This window comes from Ailuropoda melanoleuca, chromosome 6 (genome assembly GCF_002007445.2).
Source record: "Ailuropoda melanoleuca isolate Jingjing chromosome 6, ASM200744v2, whole genome shotgun sequence".
Taxonomy (NCBI): domain Eukaryota; kingdom Metazoa; phylum Chordata; class Mammalia; order Carnivora; family Ursidae; genus Ailuropoda; species Ailuropoda melanoleuca.
In genome coordinates this window covers 96,521,116-96,541,104 of record NC_048223.1, presented here as the reverse complement: position 1 = coordinate 96,541,104, position 19,989 = coordinate 96,521,116, and positions in this window count along the sequence as shown.

Here is a 19,989-nt window from a genome sequence, read left to right as displayed (position 1 = left end):
AAGAAAAAAAAACAGGCCTTGACATTGGGGCAGGGTGGTATAATCCAAGAAGGTGGTAAGACCCTTGGCTTGGAGGGCAAGGAGAATAGACCTTTGGTTCTCTTACCATGCTGAAGTTGGCCACCCTGGAGCTGGTGCAGCTGGCCAGGGGGATGTCAGTCTACGGTCCTTCCTCCTGCTTAGCTTCTTAGACCGAAAGCAGTAAAAGGACTATTTGAGCAAATGTGTGATTATGACCAAACTCATCCTCCATGGGAGCTTGGTGCATTGGCAGTCTACCCCTTCCCTCCCATCACATGCCCCACGCTCACTGCAGTCACTTGTTTAGTCTCTATAAGGTCCAGAGGTGGGGGGAGGGGGCCAGTGGTAGGCATGTTCATTCTTGTATTTGATTACTGTCTGTTCACAGAAGACCCCGCAGTGACTCCAGTGCTTGGACGGCATTGTGCACCCGGTGGGCAAACAGTATGGCTTCTGGAGCAACAGCAGAGCATAGAGGCTATTCATGACTAGGACATGCTCACCCAAAGAAACTTCACATCACATCTCAGAGTTATAATAGAGGGATTTGATCTCATCAAGGGGGTCAGAGGACAATTCCCTGAAGAAGTGATGACTGAGCTGAGTTCCCAGATAAGGGGGAATGAAAGAAAGAGCAGGAACATTCTAGGCGGGGCAAATAGACGAAAGGGTCTGGCTTTGACCCTGAGAGCAGTGGACACCTCTGCAGTGTTTTAGGCAGGGAGTGCTTCTCCCTAATCTGCTTTGTGCTTCAAAGGACCAGTAGATTATGATCATTAAACCAATTTTTGAGGGCATATAAATATGTTGTATTTTTACAGACAAGGAAAAAATCTTAATTCAAGAGAAGTAATGATTTTATTATTTTTTTTTCTTTTTTTTTTTTAATTTAATTTTATTATATTGTGTTAATCACCATACAGTACATCCCCAGATTCCGATGTAAAGTTTGATGCTTCATTAGTTGCGTATTAACNTGTTGTATTTTTACAGACAAGGAAAAAATCTTAATTCAAGAGAAGTAATGATTTTAGAATGGATTCTACTAATGTTTCACTGTCAAAGTCTCAATGGAGGGAGGGAGGATGTGATAGTGTTTTTAGAAACCGTGACCCATGGGCAAGCCCCACTTGAAATGGTAAAAGTGTCACTTAAAAGTTGGCTGCAAGCCAGATTTCTGTAAATTGAATCCTGTTTCAAGCGCACAGTGGAAACTTGCTCCATAGAATAATTATGTGGTAAAAATTTTATAGAGGATAGTTTTTATTCTAACCACCCATCCCCTAACTTAACTGACTTGTAAATGATGTGTTTTGTAATTATAAAATAAAGACCCCAAGAAAGTTCCGGGACTGCAGAGTTCTCAGATCCGGTCCCCAAAATGTTACAGGTGGGGAAACTGAGTTTCTGAGAGGTGGGGAGCAGAGCTACCACTCTGTATGGGGTGACATTCTCACAGAGACTTGGTGAAACCGATCAGTGTGGTTAAACAGGATAATTCACTCCCTATGTTTCACTTTCAAATGTATCAAATTATCAAGATGGCTTGATCAGCCCTTGGCTTTGTACTCCAGCCCTTGGCTTTGTACTCTGTAGACACGGTCAGAGAAAGGGTGAGCAGTCTTTAATTTTTGACTTGACGAAGCCAGAAGGGCAAACGAATGAGGAAAGAAATCATACCCATAATTTCACTTTGCAGCTGTATTTATCTGGTGGTTCAGTGTGTCAGTTCAAGTGGAAAAAGGACCATGGGGAGGGGAGGGGGAACTCTAAGGCCAAATTACAATGGGCATTCTGAAAAGACAGTAACTTTTTCTTTTTCAATGGCATTTAAAGCCCGGACTTGAATTCCCTATTCAATGAAAACACCCACTAACCCACTAAGATCAGGCAAAATTTTAACCGTGTAATGTGGAATGCTGATGGCCTTTTAAGGGAAGAGAAACTGCCTGGCTCCAGAATTGGACCTGAGGAGGGGGCTAGAAACAGCAGTTTACCATATTGAATTCTTGAGGGGCCTAGAGAGGGGGCTGTTGTTGCTGATGAGACTTCCCTTCCCCACAACTCTTCCTCCTCCTCCAGGAAGCCCTGGTAGGGCACAGAGAGGATGTGGGAATCGGGAGCGTGGAAGCTTAGGGGTTTCCACCAAGTTGGACACATTTAGGTAAGATTTGATAACCCACCTGTGGATTATGATGGGGGTCCTTGGGAGACTGGCCTGGAAAGGATGAAAACAGAGCCGGAAGGAGGCCCCGGGGGCTGGGAGGCTTGCCTGAGGAAGGCTGGATGCTCAGGCCCACTGTAGAGGAATAGCTGAGTGGGTCCCCGGCTGGCTCTGAACTTTGCCAGATGTGTGACCGCAGGCTGCAATGTCACTTTTCTAAGCCATGGTTTTCTCTTCTGTATCATGAGGATAATAGTAATACATATCGCACGGAATTGTTGACAGAATTAAATGTATCTAAACTGTTTAGCGTGGGGTCTGGTACATGAGGAAGATTTGTTATCGCCATCATCATCATTGCTGCAACGAGACTTGAACTCTGAACATGTGACTCCCGATACCTGGGAAGCAAAGCTCTCAAACAAAAATGGGTTTATCTTAAGTCTGTATTCACTCTAGGAAGCACACACTTCTGGGCAGGATGACAGACTCTGACCTTGCCAAGAGGCTATTTGCATAAAGCAACCAAGGATCCTCCTGGGAAAGAAAGAACTCACCAGTGTGGGTGAGAGTAAGAACAGCCAAGCCCTGTCCAAGGACAAGGTCCAGAGCTGGAAAAAAAGAAAGTGGTTTTGGTGATGAACACAGGATGGGGATTGCTGTCAGCCTGCTGCCCTTGAACATGCATAAATTAGAAGGGGTAAGACGACTACTTTGGGATCCCTGTACCAAAGGGAGCTCTTTCTAGGTTAGTGGGCATCATGTCCTTGCACGTGGGTGCCGTGAGGAGCTGTGCCCAGCACTGTGGCACCGGAGCTGCCATGGAGATACAACAGCATCCCCATCCAAGCCCTTGACTCAGACGTCACCAGAATCACTGGGTTTTCCACCAGGAGTAGCCCAACATTAGTGGCTCAGCAGCACTGACAGCCACACAGAGTTGGCAAAGGATCCCAGCAGAGAGCCAGAGCACAAGAGAAGGGAAAGGAGGACCTGGCGTGTGTTTGGGAGCACGTGTGCGATGTTCTCTGGGCATCCTCGGAAACGGGACAGGGGCTTTGTGGAGGGGCTGGAGACTGTGGGAGAGATGATGAAAGCAGAGAGAGAGAGGAACGGCCTCTGCTGGTTCTGATCCCAGCTCTCCCCTCAGGCTGGCGTGGCCTAGGAAACACGCATTATGCAAGTAAACAAATCATTATTATGAGCCTCAAAAGCTCCAGCTTGGCCCTGCCTCCTTTTAAAAACACTCACACATGCAAACGGGTGTCTGTTCTTCTGTGTGTTTGTGTGTGTGTGTGCGCGTGAGCACAGTTGCGATGTAAAATGTTTCTTATAATCAGTCTATGACCAAAAAAAAAAAAAGAAAGAGAAAGAAAATGCCTCATTAGAGGATGCAAAAGATCTTCACCCACGCCAGAAGTCTGTGAAATGGCAGAGAAATGTCGATCTCAAAATGTCACTTACTGATTGAAGGCAGTAAGTAGANTTGAGCCTCAAAAGCTCCAGCTTGGCCCTGCCTCCTTTTAAAAACACTCACACATGCAAACGGGTGTTTGTTCTTCTGTGTGTTTGTGTGTGTGTGTGCGCGTGAGCACAGTTGTGATGTAAAATGTTTCTTATAATCAGTCTATGACCAAAAAAAAAAAAAGAAAGAGAAAGAAAATGCCTCATTAGAGGATGCAAAAGATCTTCACCCACGCCAGAAGTCTGTGAAATGGCAGAGAAATGTCGATCTCAAAATGTCACTTACTGATTGAAGGCAGTAAGTAGAATATCATTTCTGTTATTTACTAGCTGTGTGACCTTGGGCAAGTTGCTTAGCTTCTCTGTGCCTCATTTTCTACATTGACAAAGTGGCAGTAATACCATCTTTACATTGGTGACATTAGGGTTAGTGATAATGCACGTGGAAGGCATGTCACAAAAAAGGCATTCAGCTCCTGATAGTTCTGCCAGAAATTAGATGGGAAGTGGGAAAGGGCAGTGAGCAGAGGACCAGATTTTAAAGATTACTTAGAAGGAGTGTGTCACTTAGGACTCTTTGGTAGAGAGTGTCAGACATTGATTCTGCCAATCTTAGCATAAAAGGCCCTCATTGCCATGGTGACAGAGTGACTCACAGAATCCAAGGAAGGGCTGTCCAAGCAGGTTTCAGAATGGAGAAACTTGTAGGAGCTTGGGGATCTAGGTGGCAGGAGATAAGGGACAAGGTCCTCAGGTGAATCCACTCCAACCAGTTCTTGTCCCCACGTTCCTTCCCAGAGAAGAGAGCCCGGTGGGCTGAGCTGATTTCAGGTACCCACCCATTTGCCACTGGAAAGTGGCAGCAATCCCACCAAGAGTGGATGCAGTGGGAGGGGTGTGGCACCCTAAGGGAAACTTTGGTGTTACTACTAGGAGCAGAGGGGAGGGCTGGGCAGGCAAAATCGAGGGACACTCACTAGGGGACGGTATGTGTGGCAGCATCTCTTAGTTAACATCGTATTCCTTGGCCCCAGCCTATCACCCCAACCAACCTCATGATTTTTACGAGAATGACCAGAGGACAATTTAGACAAACAGATATGGGTAATTTCTCAAAAGACAGCTAAACCCTTGTGTTCTGACTGGGGCATTTTTGACTCCTATGGTCTAACTTTGGCCAAGAGAGAAGTTGGAAGGCGATAGGAATAAAGCTGACACTTACAGAATACGTATTTTGTGCCATCTGCTATTCTAAGCCCTCTATGTAATTAGTTCATTTAATCCTCAAAACAATCCAATGGGCTAGATATCTATTATTACCATTGTTGCTGTTGTTATTTCCGCTCCACTTACAGAAAAGAAAACTTAGGGCCAGGAGATGAAGTAATGTACCCAGGGTCCTGCAGCTGGTGAGGAGCGCATTGGGATCTAACCCAGGCATCTGAGTCTGATGCCCATGGTGTTAGCCACTATTGGGCACTGCCTCCCCAAAGGGCCATTGGGATGCAGGATCCTGGGCGCTGCTTTGGAGGCCCATAGTGTTTCTCGGGGAGGCGCTGCTCTTGTACTACAATTCCCAGCATGCAACTGGGCTATCATCTTAACCCCTTCCTCACCAGACGTTCCTTGTGGTCATGGGTAAAAAAATTCTTAAGGGCAAATGTGGCAAAATCTGGTCTCCTTAAAGGATGGTTATGCAATTGAGGCATGAATGCAGATGTAAGTGGGAGTGGATAGAGGAGAAGGTAAAATTCTAGTTTAAAATATCCTCTGCATTTTTTTAGTGTTTAAAGGAAGGCACTGAAGATTACTGTGGGGAAGATGGATTTTTAACTGAGAAATGTGTACCGTGATAATATCACTAAGGACATTGTAAAGCACCCATTCTCAAACTTTTTGCACTTTGCAGTCACTTGGAGAATTTCTAAAAATACTTAATGTTGGGGTCACATCCCTAAAGGTTCTGATTTAATTGTTCTGGAGTATGACCTGGACATTGAGGCTTTTAAAGGTCGCATGAAATTCTAAAGTGCAGCACAATTTGAGACCTCTTGCTCTGAAGAAGAGCAGGTGGGGGTCATAGAGATAAGCCACATTGTGACTAGCTCAAGGAAACTTGTCAGAAAAAAACCAGGGAGACAGAACAGACTCTCACGCAGTGGTTTTCAATCCTAGCTGCACATTAGGATCACCAGGGAAGTGTTTCTAAAAATTATCTTTCCCCAGACCAACTGGAGTAACATCTCTGGGGATGTATTCTGGTGAAAGAACTGAACCCCAGAACAGTGGTTCCCGAAGTGTTCCCAGATCGGGGCAGCATTGATATCACCTGGGGACTTTGCTAAGGCTAGAGACTCTTGGGCCCCATTCCCAACAAATGGGAACAGAAACTCTGGGGGAGGACCCAGCAATTTGTGTTTTCACAAAGCTTTCCAGTGATTCTGACGCACTGTCAAGTTTTGATAACCACTGACCTCGACTGGAGGCTCCATGGAGACAGGAGCTTGGTCTAACATTTTCACCGATGATCCTAGCAAAGTAGTAGGCACAGAGAGCATGCTTTCCGTAATCTGTTCCATTAAGTGACCTCAATGAACCAGGTCTCCCAGTGCTTATGCCCTTGTGCCCTCTACCCTGGAAGCCGGATTGGCCTCTTTAACCAACAAAATGTGCAGAAGTGATACAATGCCAGTTCCTGACCGGAGTCTTTAGATCTGGCAGCTTCTGCTTTCATACTTTTAGGAGCCCTGACGTGCCATGTCAGTAGTCAGGCTCCTTGTGAAGAGGACACATGGAGTTGGAAATCCTAAGTCTCTGTAGAGAAAGAAAGCCAGCCACCCCAGCACCCAGGCTGAGTTCAGCTCCAGCCGGATCTACCAGATGAATGCGGCCACAAGAGTGACCACTGGCAACACCAACAACAGGAACTCCCAGCTGAGTCCAGACCAGATCAAAGAGCTGTGAGCAAATAAAATGATTTTAAGTCAGTAAGTTTTGGGTGGTTGGTTAACGTAGCAACAGGAAACAATACTCAATACATACCTGTTGAATTAATGGTGAAAGTGCTGTAGGGACAGGGAGCTAGAACACAGCCTCTCTCTTTTGTCAAAGGAGGAAAAACAGGAGTTAGATAGAAAACAGGGACATACTTGCCAGTTGATGAAAAGGATGGTTAACGAGGGAACTTTGACCAGAAGCCATTAATACTGGGCCCACAGCCCAGCAGCAAAGGTCCACAGTGCCCGGGCAAGAACAGAAGAATCAGAGGTACTAACTCTTACTACTGCACACTGACTACTGATTATATGCCAGGCATGGATAAAACATTTTTCCAATATTAATTCTCAACAAATATTACATATTTAAAATATATAATACATATATAACTCATATAATATTCTATATAATTGTATTATATATTTGAATTATATATTAATTCTTCTCAACAGATTTGCCTAAGTGCTATTATTACCCCATCTTACAGATAAGGAAATAATGTGACACTGGTGTGTCAGAACCAAGGACAAGAGAGAGAGGGTCAGTAGGTTCCTAAGGTGCTTGGAACTGTTTACTGGCCCCTTTCAACTGCTCTTCATTCATTGCTTCAACGTGTACTTCTGAATACTCTGTTATGCATGAGGCATTGGGGAATGCAAAGGCACAGAAATATCTGTCTTCAGCAAAAGGAATGAATGCTGAGATTATAAGATGGTAGACAGCTCACTCTCCATTCTTAATTCTCTCTCTGCCTCTTTGGGAAGTAGAATTGTAGAAAGGGACAGATCTGAGTTCAAATTTTGACATTGCCACCTACTGGCTGTGGGATCATGGTCAATCACTTAGCCTCTGTCTTAGTATCTTTGTGTAAAATAAGATTAATGTTGACTTCACAGGCTTTTGCCAAGGGCTGGATGAAATCATGTCTATGAAAGCATTTTATCAACTCTAGTCTTTTACAAGTACGAGGGTTCTTATGCTGTTCTAGTCTTGTTTACTAAATTGAATTCTACCCTCCCTCCCCAGCTGGCTCTTTTTTTTTTTTTTAGATTTTATTTATTTATTTGAGAGAGAGAAAGAGAGAGCACGAGTTGGGGGAGGGGCAGAAGGAGAGGGAGAAGCAGACTCCTTGCCGAGTGGGGAGCTCGCTCTCAGGACCCTGAGATCCTGACCTGAGCCATAGTGAGACGTTTAAATGCTGAGCTACCCAGGTGCCCCTCCCCCAATGGACTCTTATCTCTGATTCTTCCCCCTTTTTATTTCCCTTCATAGTAAAGGTAGCCAAGATTCATTTTAATCAGGTATGGTACAACAGGCAGACATAGAAATGACTGTCATGAAGGGAGAAGTTGCTGTACTCGGCCCTGGAGGGTGAAACAGGAGGCAGGGCACCCATGCAGAGAGGCCACATGGAGAAGCACTAGGGACAGTCAGGAGGCAGAAGGCGTGAAGGGAAAACTTAGACAAGAGCCTTTATTGTGCTAGTTTGAATGACCACAGTGGGCTTTGGGACACAGGAGCTGTCCCTCATTATTAGGTGCCTGTTTCTGGGATGATTAGGGCAGGTGGACAGCGGCTCAGAGTAGGAGAGCCCAGTAGAGGAGATGGTTGGGGAGATGGACCCTGCCTTGGCTGGTTTGCACATGAAAGATATTCTCTCAGATGAGTCATTTACTATCTCTAAGAATTGGTTAACTCTGGAAGGGCAGTCCCTCCAGGGTCAGGAAGGTCCCAGATGTCAAACCATCAGAACATAGAAAATAAGAAGATGTGTTTAATACACTCTTCCAACCACTCCTCAATAGGAAGCAACTGACGGGGCTCTAGGAGAACTAAGAACAGTGTGCAAGCCTGGGGAACCACCCCATTAGGAGTGGTGGTCTGTAAGGAAGGGAGTAGGAAGGCCAGTGAATCCAGTGGGATTTTGGCTCTGACGTTCTTTAGTTTACCAAGATTCCAAGCCCATAACAGAGTGAAACCCAGGTGAATGGGATGAAAGGTGGCAAATTATGCTTTAAAAAGCCTCCTTGAAGGCAGGATCTGCAATTTATGTATCTTTCTATTCCCTTCCTTGGATGATCGTTACCTAGGAGAAACAGCTAAAATGGTCCTTGTAAAGGAGGAAATACAGTTTAGATGTGCAGGCTGGGATTTTCTTTTACTCTTAAAAAATAAACTTTGTTTTGTTTAATTTTTATTACTGCAGTTTAGTATGCTGAATCTATGCATGTTCATAGTTGTCTTCCATGTTGAGTAGAAACTGAATTTGGCATGGACTGGGGACTATTGCTTGAGGCCCCAAAGAAAGAGCCCTCTGGCTCATGCTGGCGGGAGAAATTGAACGGGCCCTGCTTTCTTTCCTTGGTTACATTTTCAGGGGAGGAAAACTGATGTAACTGGTGATGAAGACGATGATGATGGTGCTGCTGCTGACAAAGGACACTTAGCAGGTGCTCACACCGTGCCAGGCACTGGTGTAGGTGCTTCGGAGCCTTACCCCATTTAATCATAACAAACACAGTTTGACTACTATTGACTCCCAGTTTATAAATGAGGGAACTGAGGCACAGAAGCCAGGCAGCTTGCCCAAGATCCACCTGGCTTACAAGAGAGACGTTCTCACTCTTCCTCACTCCACAGCACTGTCTCCTTGCTGCAGAGTGGTTTCCTGGAGCAAAGGTGACCTCACCTTATTCACACAAGAGTGGGCAGGAACTGCGGGGTGCAGAACTTCTGGGAGCCATGGCTATTGAGCCCTTGTGCTGGTCTGGCTGTGTAACCAGGGCTGATCCTTGGAAGAGCCGTGGCTTATGGGAAGTTTGTCTCTAGGACATGGTAGAAAGAGAAGGGGCCAAGATCTGGTTCTGTCTGGGATGAGCTGTATGACCTTGTGTAGCACTCCTGACATCGAGGCTCTGCTTTTCAAAGGAAGTGCTGGGGCTGGATGAGCTCTAAGGATAGGTACATGTGAGCTGCCTCTGCCAGGAATCTTACTGGAGAGAAATTGTTGGAAAGGCAGGGAGAGTGTCGAGCAGGCTCTTGAATGTACAACGGCAAGTTACTAATAGCCATTTGGGTGCCCTGAGGAGTTGTGAAAACATTGGCCTAGTTGCCTCCTGCTTCACCCTGGCTGCAACCGTTGGGCTGGAGATGCCAACATCCTGAAACTCTTGGAACCTCCACACACAACGAAGAATTGTCCAGCCCCAAAGCTCTTAGCGTTCCCACTGAGAAGGAATAAAAGAAGTTCTCATAGTGGGAACATAAAAAACTTCTTTGTGCATTTTTCTGAACATTAATCAATAATCCATTAACCCAGGGAAGCTGAATGCTCTGCATACAAAATCCAAAACAAACTGACAGATCTCCTCTGGCAAGAACTGTAGAGGCTGTGTGGCCGTGGACAGGCATTTCATTTCCTCAGGTCTCAGTTTCTCCCTCTTTACAGCACTAACATTCTAGAACTTCCAAACTTCTCTCCTCAGGCAGGAGAAATACCTTGTCAAAACAGCTTGAAAAGACTTTGTTTTCCTCATTTTGTGTATAGTAGATGCATGTACTACAGTTAGCCAAAATGCACATGGCAAAGTTTATTTTATTTTTTTAAAAGATTTTATTTATTTGAGAGAGAGAGAGAGAGAAAGTGAGAGACAGAGTACAAGTGGTGGGGGTTGGGGGAGGGGGTGGGGCGGGGGGGAAGCAGACTCCCCGTTGAGCATGGAGCCTGATGCGGGGCTCGATCCTAGGACCCCAAAATCATGATCTGAGCCAAAGGCAGACGCTAACTAACTCAGCCACCCAGGCACCCCGCACATGGTGAAGTTTAAATCAAAATACCAAAGCGTACTCTATTGAGTACATTGACTGTAGTTAACAATCCCATATTGCTTATTTGAAAGTTGCTGGGAGAGTGGATCTTAAAAGTTCTCATCACAAGAAAAGAAAACCTCTTTTGTGGCTATATACGGTGACAGATGTTAACTAGATTAATTGTAATGATGATTTTGCAAAACTATATATAAATATCATTATGTTGTATACTAGAAATTAATGTAATATTATAGGTCAATTGTACCTTAATTTTAAAAAAGTGTACAAAAACAAATGATCCAAGAATATTTTTGATAAAGTATGATTTTAGCTATTCAGCATTTTCTTTAGAAATATATTTGAATTTTTCAGAGCCAAACACCAAAAATGCAGGGAAGGCCTTGGTAGGCTGCCCCTCCTACCGGCTAGACTTGAATAGCAAAAAAAAAAAGAAGGTTGTTAGTGAATAAAGCAAACATAATTCTCAGTCATGGGCAAGATGAACGTAATTGAGCCAGAAATATGATTTGGGGTGGTACTAAAGGAGAGCAGTGCCTCTGGGAGGCGTTGCCCTAGGGAGAACTTGTTTATTGGAATATAAAGCTGAAAATATGATTATCCTCTTTTCTTCTTCTTCTTTACTTTATGTCTGAATCACTCCCACGGTAGTTATAGGCAGTCATTTTTTTCTTTAAAGAGACACTTCTTCACCATTTCAAGGAGACCATTAAGTGCTTTTTTGTTTGGTTATTTTGGTTTAAGATTCTGAAACTGAAGGAGAAACCTGCAACTAGACTGTTCATGCTTTGGAAACGTGAACTTCATGATGTTGGATTTCAAGCTTGTTGCTTTTGCCTTATCCCTTTAGAAAGGCCCTGTTTTGTTTTGTTTGGCTTTGTACGCTCATGCTGGAAGAACTAAGAGCTTTCCATTGCTGCCCGTGACTTGTGGCCTGTACTACACCCATTAAGTTTTTGTAGGAATGATGATCCCAGAAGCTTGGAATTTAACCCCAGAGCATGGCAAGGGAATTATGAACTGGTTATGACCATAGGATTAGTGCCCTGCTGGCCTGGAGCAAGAAACATGGACAGCAGGGGAGCATCAGGGCCCTGCACAGCCCCTCTCCCGGCCACATGTTTGGCTCTGCCTCGACTGCTCCCAGCGGTGGAGCCAGGGAGGTGGAAGAACCAGTACTTGCTGGACCAATTGATCATTTCACCTGCCCTGCAAGCCAGGCATTATCATCCTCACCCTGCAGATGAGGAAACACAGGCTCCCAGAGGTTCAATGACTTGCCCAAGACCATTTAGTTTGGCTTCAAACTGACTTCTGTCTGTTTCCAAAACGTTTATCATGTGATTCCTTATTTTTGATGTATATGAAATAGTGGGCAGTTCTCGAGGTCTTGTCCACGTGAGGCGAGAACTGTGCAAGATGTCTGTATAGTGTACAGCATTTGGGGCATGGAAATGACTGAGGCTGATCCAGCCCTGGCTAGGGAGGCTCTCAAGGGAGGCCTGGGGGAAACTTTGGATCATCCCAATCCAGTAGGATGCAGTCTAGCATGGTGGTTATGGCTCAACTTCTGGCGTTGGCATTTGCTAGCTGTGCAACCTTGGGAAAATTTTTAAACTTTCTTATCCTCAGTTTTCTCACCTGTAAAATGGAGTCATCAGTACTCGTCTCACAGGGTTGTTATGAAGAGGAAATGAGATAACATAAGAAAGTGCTTAGCACATAGCAAGCTATTATTATTCGGATCTGTCTTTCACTATCCAAGGTACCCTTACAAGCACACCCCTTCCGAAGCCTTCAGAATGACAGAGAGGAGAAACCAGTCCTGGCCAGGGGGGAGAACAGCCTGGAATGGCTGCCTTCCCGACCCAGACTGTACCCTCAACCCCAGGCCTCTGTGATGGGTAACCTCTCTCTAGTCTGAGGGTAAATCACAGGCCCCTGAAGAGACACCGTCCAGAGGTGGCATTCCCTTATATCCCCTCCCTAGAGAGTTGCCAGTTCTCAGAGGGGCTCTCAAACGACGGCATCAACACCCTGAGATGGTTTTTCCAGGAAAACAACACTTTCCCCTTTTGTTACTTTTCTAGACCAACATTGAAGTGAGTTGTGATGGACATGGGTCCTCCTTAAATGAAGTGTTCATCACCTGACATTTGACAGTAATCATGCCACTCAGATTAGAACTAAGTAAATGCTGGCTTTTTTTTTTTTTTTTACTATGAACAATTGAATCTTAGTTCTTACTCAGCATAGTATCTAAATTCATTCATTCAACGAGTGTGTGCTAAGTGTGTTTTCCATGTGAGGCACAGCCCAGCACTGGACATTCAGTACAGGGCACGACCTGCAGAGCTCCTGCCTTGGAACATCGCAGAGTCTAAAGGAGGAGTCAAGACTTAAGTAAGCGGAAGCACAAAGTGACAGAAGGCTGTGTTAGGGGATGACCAGGTCGGTGGAGCAGCGATAACAGCAGAGTCTCGACTGAGGTGTCAGGAAAATTTAAACTAAACCCGGAGGGCTCCATTTCTGTTTCAGTCCATCCTGGCAGCCTCCTCAAGGTCCTCAGATTGCCTGTGGATGTCAGGTGCCTGCAGTGGTAGAGAGTGTCCCACTGTAGTCCCTCTGCTTCCAAAGATCTGGGAAACCTCCTCACTCCTTTGCTTCTGAATCCTCCCCAAACTGTCAGGCTTCTGAGAAGTGGTTTCTGGGGTAAACCAGGGAACACAGAGTATAATGTGAAATAAGAAAAAAGTACAAGAAGAAAAAGGTTTCTTGCCTCTGTAGGCAAGGAAAATCTTTCTCTTCTACTCTCTTAGGTTCTCTACCTGAGCCCTGCAGATTAAACTGACAAAAAGCAAATTAACAAGAGTTTTTAAAAGGATTTAATTATACACTTATGTATAGGAGTTCACAAAGAAACATGACTTAAGCAGGTGTTAGAATTTGGGGTTCATATATCACCTTAACAAAGGGTGACACTGTGTGGAGAGGAGTATAGACAAAGGAAAAGGGGTTTGAGGCTTTTGGAATGTGGGTAAGTTATGAGAAGGTGGCTGGGAAACATGGTAAATAAGAGTTGTTTAGGGGTGCCTGGGGGGCTCAGTTGGTTAAGCATCTGCCTTCAACTCAGATCATGATCCCAGGGTCCTGGGATCAAGCCCCCCCCCCATTGCTCAGCAGGGAGTCTGCTTCTCCCTCTCCCTCTCCCCCTCCTCCTCCTTGTGTAGGCACACTCTCTCCCTCCCTCTCTCTCTCTGGCTCTCTCCCTCAAATAAATAAATAAAATCTTTTTTAAAAAAAAGGTGTTGCTTAGTAAGGTTTGTTATGTAGATAAGAGTCCTCTCAGGTGATAACAATTGTCCCAGAGCAGCTCTTTTCTTGGCACTGGAGGGGTGGCCACATTCACAAATGAAAATTTATATTACATTTACAAAGGGAGATGTGTGCCCTGCGTTTAGACAGGAAGGGGAAGGGCAAAGAGCCAATCCCTTTCAGCTCAAAACAAATCTTATTCCAAAGTGGCACATTTTGGGGTGACATCCTCTGATCTCTTTCACCAGGCCCTGTGTAGGTATTGAGCACCGTGCTAAGAACTTTTTATGTGTATTTCACTCTATCATTTATTTCTCATTACAACTCTGTGAGGTAGGTGTTCTTATGCCCATTTTTCAGGTCAGGGAACTAAAGCTAGAGAGGTGGAATAAATCAGTCATAGAGCCAGCCAACCGCAGAGCTGGGATTTGAGCCCAGGAAAATGAGAAAATTAATTGATCCTTTTTTAGTAAAGGCAAGTTTTTGCAGGGGTGAAGGTGGGAAACACCACTGTTCCTGAAAAGGGGTGTTTAAAAAGCACTAAGAAAGGGATCCTTGGTAGGAGTTGTAAATCCTCCAGCACCTAGAAGTGTGGGCCATAGGAGGAGCTCCACCAGCAGGAACTGAGTACAGTAGAGAGGGAAGGCATGAAAAAGGGAGTATGGGGGGAGGGAAGCCCCTCAGTTAGTCTCTCCCAACTTATCCCAACCATCCAGGCTCTTCTCCCACCAATGCCAGTCAAAGTCCAGCTGCCTGCACCCTCCTCTCTTATATCTGCCTGCTCCCAGGAATTTGGGGAGCTTGGTGGCTGGTTTCCGTCACTCTGGTCCCTAAAATCCTGATTCTCATGGCACTTGACAAAATACAAGGAATACTTTAAAGTATTAGCTTTAAACATCAATGTTCAAAAAACACAATAATCTATTTGCAGCAGCAGAATCCAATTCCCTCCACAGGCAGGGTAAACCTGAAGCAAAATGTGAAGTTAGTTTTCACCCTGTGTTGTGTTCCTTCTCTCCTTTCTGCCTGGCCACACACCAACAGGGCCCTTCAACCTGGGTTTTATCTCCCTGTATCGGCTATTTTATCTCCCTGTATCGGCTACCAGGAAATTATCTGATAGGATACAATGTATGAGTGACAATAAGTGGTTCCTCCAAAGCCATTTGTATCAAAATAGGGCACAGGTGCCTTAAGCTAGTGGCTTTTAGACTGTATTTCTTGGGCTTTGCGTCTAATTCCCTAAAACACTCCCTCTCCCTGCCTTTCCTCCCTATAAATACACTTTGACCAGAACAACTCGATTCAGGTGAGATTTCATTTGAATTATCAGTGACTTAGGAGATGCTCTGAGCCCAAAGAATGGCAGAGGCAATTGTGGTATTGTGGAAAGAAATCTGAAGCCACTAAACACATGAAGAGTCCCCGTTCTGCTCCTTCCAGCTGTGCAGTTTTGTGCAAATCGCTTGATTTTGTGGCGCCTTGGGGTCCGACCTTGCTGGAGAACTGGGAGCATTAAGAGAGATCCTGTAAAGTGACATGCAATTGTGAAAGTTTGCTATGAACCACTTTTCAGGCATTGCTGACATGCAATGGAGGAGATGTTTGTGGGGAACCCCTGGAACTCCTCAACTCATGCTGATTAAGTGGCCACCTCGTCACAGGACTATTGATTTAAATCTTAGTGTAGGAGCACTTGCTTCCTCAACAACTTAAACTCCTTGTATTTGTCAGAATTCCTTTTGCCACCCATCTGGTTCTCCAGTATCTAATTAAAATTTGGGAGTTTTGTGAAAACTCAGCAGTAACACTTCTAATGGAATGTTTTCTCCAATGGAGCAGATTGTGGTGCCCCTCTGGGTTAGTCCTCAAACAAATTCGACTCTCGGCCCTGTAGCCTTCATGCGGAAAGGCAGGGAAAGCGAGCCGAGCTGTGGGGAACGGTGCCAATTGAACTGCCTCATGCTTCTGACTCATTAGTGTGTCAACAGAAGCATCTCCTCTATCCCCCTATTTTTTGGCAAGGAAATGCTATTAGTGAAGCAAGGTCCAGGCAGAAGTATTGCACTGACATTGTGATCAGGCTTAAAGGCAAAGCAGAGATGATATCCAGGTATGCCTTGGTCACTGGATGGAAGGGAAGAAATAACGTTAGGAAAAAAATGGGAAGGGAAAGTCTAGGTACCTAAAGCAGGGCAAATACCACATAATAATAGATAGCTTTTACTTACTAAAACTTTGCTGTTCTTGACATTGTGCTTCTAAAGAAATTAACTTGTTTGATCTATAATTGCTATATAAGTCAGGGTAGGCTAACTGCCATCACACACATTCCCTAAATCTCAGTGATTTAATACAGTAGAGGCTGATTGCTTACTCACAGCCCACCCTCCTCAGGACCTTGGAGTCCTCCACTGGACTCTGCCTCCCAGCAGCAGATGAGGGGAGGGAGAGAGGGTGCATGTGGGGAGGTTCTCAAGTGAGCTTTTCTTCAGGTCTAGCCCTGGATATGGTGTGTATCACGTCTGCTTGCGTTGCATTGGTCAGAACTCAATCTCATTGTGCTTTACCAGGAGAAAAAGGAGGCAAGATTTGGGGACTACATAGTGTGTGCCATCACAACCATGGCACCCTTTCTCAAAGATTCTTTAAGATTCCCTTGTTTAATGGCTTCTGCTATGATATGGCTGCAGGGACATCTACCACATTTTAGACTTGGGGTCAGGGAATTAAAACCTACACCATTACCTCCATGTCCCGCTAAACAGCGGTGGCCTCAGTGTGTCAGCTGATGATGCTTCATTTCCCTGTTCTGTGTTACAGGCATATAGAACTGCAAATATCCCCATAAACTTACCCTGTTCTCCAGGCCTTCCCACTCATTGTTCTTTCAGCCCAGATGGGTCTAGAATCACTGGTATGGGCCTAGACATTGGGAATTTTTTTAAAAAGATTTTATTTATTTATTTGAGAGAGAGACATGGAGAGAGAGAGAGAGAGTGAGTACGAGTTGGGGGAGCGGCAGACAGAGAGGGAGAAGCAGACTTCTCTCTGAGCGCGGAGCCTGACACCAGGCTCAATCCTAGGACCTGAGGTCATGATTTGAGCTGAAGTCAGATGCTTAACCGACTAAGCCACCCAGGTGTCCCAGGAATTTTTTTTAAGCTCTCTGGGTGGATCTACTTTATGGCCAGGGAAGAGGACCAATGAGAGGATTTGTTAAATGAATGTACTTCTTACTAATCAAGATTGGTAAGATTTTGAGGAGTCCACTCTCACGACCAGGATTATTTCTCTGATTGTTCTAGGCTGACTTGGGTATGTTTTCAAGGGCTTTTAACACCTTTAATTTATTCCTATCATAGAGCTAATTAGTCCATATTAGGTGAGAGACCAGCCTGGGGCATGTTACCCTAACGATTTGGAAGACTGGCTATTCCCAATGTGCTGTCATAGCTCTTTAGACCTCCCTGGGGCCACCACTACCCTACAGGACACCGAAGGGATGGCGGTGGGTTCTGGGTTTTGCCCCAAGTCTAAAATGTGGTACAAATAGCACCTTTCAAGGTATCTCTGTATTCCAAAGAATGAATGCTTCTTTAATCTTGTCGCCTCTGTACTCCACCACCATGCAATTGTAGATCCCCAAAATGGCTCTGCCTTTCTATGACATTTCCTACCTCCCTTCCCTTGCATGAAATCTGTGTCTGGACAAATGAAGTTTGCTCGAGGCTGAGACCACTCAGCTCCTCACCAAGGAGAAGGCCCAGACTGCCCGTGGACAGCCCCCTGCTGCAGCACCGTCATGTGCATAGGACTCACAGAGTTCAAGCCTAGCTACCAGACTGGTGCCACTCTGATGAGCTACTAGGGGAGAACGATGATAGTGTGAATGAAAAACGCTACTATGAGTGCTGGGCCAGGTACGGGGTCTTCATCAAGCCATCAGTTGGGACAGTGAGGGATTTCCCCCAAGGAAAACTATGGGTTGGATGAACTGTGATACCCAAAGAAGGGCATCTCCCTGCTCCACTTCTTGTCTACTTCTTGCCTCTCCCTATGTGTGCCCATGGCCCTCTTCCCTGACCCCATTTTTATTTTATTCACCTTTCCTTTGCCATTGAGTTTTGAGTGTTGTGTATTTCATTTGCTAGAAACCTGAGGAAAACAAAAAACAAAAATCTACTTTGTCATTGGTGATACTGTTTGCTTTCCTAGTATGCCTATCTGCTCCTCTCCTTCTCATCCTTGAAGGTTCTGCTCAAATGTTACCTCCTTGAGCTCAAGCTCAGGGTTTCTAGGCTCTCTAGGGGAGAGAGCAGTCAAGACAAGGGTTCTCAGCATGGTGTAAGGCTGATGCTGGACTTGCTGGTCTGGCCACCCAGGCACCATAGACATGCCTGGGATAGGCTCTGTGAGTGTGAGTGTGTGTAAACCGGCTAGTGATATAACTCTGGAAGCACAGTTCTGTTTGGTGCAGAATCTCTTAGCATTGTCAATGGCTGTCTGTCTTGGTCCTGGAGCAATATCTAAAAAAATAGAGGCTCATTCTACACAACTTCATTTCTTTTGCACCAGTGTAAATCTGTACCAACAGCAGATGGCAGAGCCCTTAGGTAGACTGACCAGACCTTCTGGGTCTTCTTTGAGGCCATATTAACTAATTAGCAATGAGCAGGTTGCTCTTGCTCTTACTGATGGGCCGAGCACACTAGTAAGAAGAGCAGGGTGGATCCTTGATCAAGAATGAAACTTCAGGATCATTATGTTTTTCTTTTATCAAAGTATAATTGACATATGACGTTATATTAGTTTCAGGGCCACAACATAATGAGTCAGTATTTGTACACATTGGGAAATGAACACTACAGTAAGTCTAGCTCCCTCCGTCACCACGCGGAGGTACAGAATTGTTATGGCCTGAGCCCTAACAGAAATGGTGCCTCATTCTGAACCAAAAGCAGAGGAAGCAAGACTACCAATTAAATTGTTCAAACAGAGACTTTTAATCTGATACCTCATTTTCTTCCTCATATCTCTGACATGCTGAACTCCTTCAATGAATGTGCCCTGAGGGCTAGAGACATGCTGGGCACTCTTGCCAGCGCTGGGTCATGCTGGGTCATGGCAGGAAATGGGGTGGGGAGGTCCATGCCCTCAAGGAACTGCTGGTCTGCAGCCAGAAGGTCTTGCTCCATTCTCGCAATCTCTCTTTTGCAGATGTCTGGCTGTGTTAGAGGGGCTTCAAAAGCAGCATTAACATTCCCCCCTGGAGAACAGAACAGTTAGTAATCAGTATAGAAAGAAAGGAATGGTTGCTACTCTGGTACCCATGAACTGAATGATAAACGTCTTGGTCTCACATCTGTTTTCTCCGTGTGAGAAGCAGTCAGCTTCCCTGATTCCATGCTGTTGAGGGCGACTTTTCCATTCTTCTCTCTTGGAAACATAACTTAATGGGAAGCATCTATGGGTGGGCTGGAGGTACAAAGAATTCTCAGGATAATGTATTTAAATTCCCCCTTGAAATCAAGTCACATTTATTAAGTGTTTTTTTATATAGGAGGCACGGAGCAAGGTGCTTCACATACATTATCTCACTTAGTCTCCTGTAAGCCTCCCAATCGCCCCGTGAGTGAGGCATCATTAGCCAGCTTTACAGAGAAGATAAAAGGAGAAAGAGGAAACAGTGGCTCAGGGCTCTGAAAAGTGCTAATTCACTTCCAGGGGATGAATACGCTTACTGTCTAGTTTCTATTCGATGGATTTCAATAAGCAGGTTTAATATTAATACCTGCCTCACATTTGCATAATCTTTTCAACTTTTCAAAGCACTGTTACCTTTTTCATATCTTGCTTGATGCTCATGCTAGCTCTGCACTGTGATAGCAGTCTAGGACTACTTGATGGCGTCTCTTTTTCTAGCCTGAATCTCTGCAGAGAAACTCACTTTTTAAGCCAAGAGAGACCTTGCTTCCGGAAATCAAATCTACATCTTCATCTGCAGCGTCTCCCTGGGATGGCGTAGCTGGCTGCTTAGTACAAGAAGCAGATACCGGCACTCGTAGCAGGGCTGATTGCTATGGTTACATATGCCCCCAACATTCTCAAAAACTCCAGATTTTAGAAATTTAAGTGCCTTTACTACCCTGCCTTTGTCCAGATATTCTTGCCACTCAGTTTGCCGCAGTTAATGAGAG